Source organism: Haliotis rubra, unplaced genomic scaffold (genome assembly GCF_003918875.1).
Source record: "Haliotis rubra isolate DU_JTF1 unplaced genomic scaffold, ASM391887v1 Scf10, whole genome shotgun sequence".
NCBI classification, from domain to species: Eukaryota; Metazoa; Mollusca; class Gastropoda; order Lepetellida; family Haliotidae; genus Haliotis; species Haliotis rubra.
In genome coordinates, this window is record NW_025764892.1 from 2,196,625 (window position 1) to 2,198,973 (window position 2,349).

Here is a 2,349-nt window from a genome sequence, read left to right on the forward strand (position 1 = left end):
GTTCTAACGGTACTTGAAATGCCACGATTATCAAATGTGCAACGTGAACGTGCCGTTGGCATGTTGCAAGCGGGAAGATCAGTTATTGACGTCGCAAGAGCAATGGGATGCAACCGTCGTACTGTGTATGACTTGCAAGGTCGTCTACAACAAACTGGCACCACTTCTGATCGCCCAAGGTCGGGTCGTCCACGTGTGACGTCACGAGCAGAAGACCGTCAAATCGTCCTACGTCACCTACGTGACAGATTTCTGCCGGCTACACGAACCAGGCCTGAGATGTTTAGAGGTCGACTGTCCTCACAGACCATTCGAAATCGGTTGCGGGCTGCCAATCTCCCTTCTCGACGTCCATACCGTGGGCCAATATTGACGCCGTTTCATCAACGTCAACGTCTGCTGTGGGCCCAACGTCACCTCCGATGGACCCAGAGAGACTGGAATCGAGTCGTCTTTGTCGATGAATCCAGGTTTACCCTCAGATTCGCGGACGGCAGGCATAGAGTCTGGAGACGACGCCGTGAACGGTATGCCCGATGTTGTGTACAGGAAGTCGACAGATTCGGGGGCGGAAGTTGCATGGTGTGGGGTGCTTTCTGTGGGAACAACCGTTCCCGACTTCTGGTCATCCGTGGAAACCTCACAGCTGCTGCTTACCGCGACCAGGTGCTCACCCCTGAACTCGTTCCTTTCATGGCGGCTCATGGCCCAGGTCTACAGTTCCAGCATGATAATGCTCGGCCGCATACCGCGATGTTGACACGAAATTTCCTTCAAAACGCTGGAATAAACGTCATGGACTGACCATCGAGGTCCCCTGACCTTAATCCAATAGAGCACGTTTGGGATGCACTTGGGAGAAGGCTTCGTGGTCTTAGGAACCAACCTCAGAATTTGCAGGAACTTGGCGCTGCCTTGCTAGAGCGGTAGCGCAGAATCCCCAACCACGTGTTCACAAGCATCAGGCAGTCGATGAGGAGACGGTGTTTGGCAGTGGTGAATGCGCGGGGCCGCCATACACGATAGTGAACTGAGAAATTTCGCATTTTTATTCTTGTGACTTGACATTCTGTATACCCATGTTTTGGAACGGCGGTGTTGAACTAATGGAACTGATTATGGCACTGTCAGTGTATCGAGTACATCACACAGATCTCAGCAATGAAATAATAACAATTTAACCATCTTACCATCTCTTGTTCTTTTATAGTGCCCTGAAGAAAGAATGTGAAGTTTCTTTTTTGACTCAGTATATATGACTATCAAAGTTTAGGGTGTTCCCATACTTTTTGTTTGTAGTATATTATATTTACACTGGGGGGAAGAGACGGAAAGCTGACAGTAGACACGGAGGAGCCTCATATGTCACCTTGCGTGTATGCTGGCCAGGAAGCTAGCGACAAGTGAATGCACACGGACCCAAGTAGTGAGATTATGGTATATCAATGATATTTGTTTGGGTAAATGAATCTGGCGACAAAATGTTATAGTTGTTTCCGAGAGAATGTCGCTTGCTGTGGTTATTACACAGTCTTCAAATGCCTCCACCCATTGTAGAGAACATAAGATGTAAAGGACAACCGTTCCAAAAAGAGACCATTATACTTTTAGATTTAATATGCCATCCAATGTGTGAAGCCCAGTTCTGGTGTCCCCTACCGTGATAGTGCTGGAATATTGCTAAAAGCGGCGTAAAACCATACTCACTCAATATGCCCCCAACAATGACGAATTGACACACAACACAACCAGGCAATTCCTATCAGACTGGATTATGTAAGGAACATTGCGTCACAAACCATGATGTATACTTGCATATACGAACAGAGACTAAGCACAGATGTCTGACAGACACCGCCTGCACCGCGTGTCTACCCTACAGAGGTAATACATTCAACGTTAAGATTCTTATATTCATGAACATGCAACGACTTCGAGGCCTAACCCACTAAATACTCCATGACTAATTCAACACTGCATAACACAGCCATGTATAATCTATAATGTTTTTATTCACTTTCCAGACATATATTTACATAACTATGCTTACATTTGCAATCGTGAATTCAGGCATTGTCAGTGTGCGTCCATGTATGTATTTTCTCTTGTCTACATACTTATGTTTAACTGTTTAACGTCCAGCTTATGAATTACTACACGTCAACATGACTTGGCGAGTTAAAACATAAATACTAATGTTAACTAAGGCTGTACAGAGTAAGTGTAACATAATACCCATTCACACTTGACTACGTCGGAAGTGCTACTCGGACTGACATGTCCTATCTCCACCAGTCACCTAATCTGAACCCCCGGCATGCACGCACAGAGCTCCCTGGGGGACGAGAA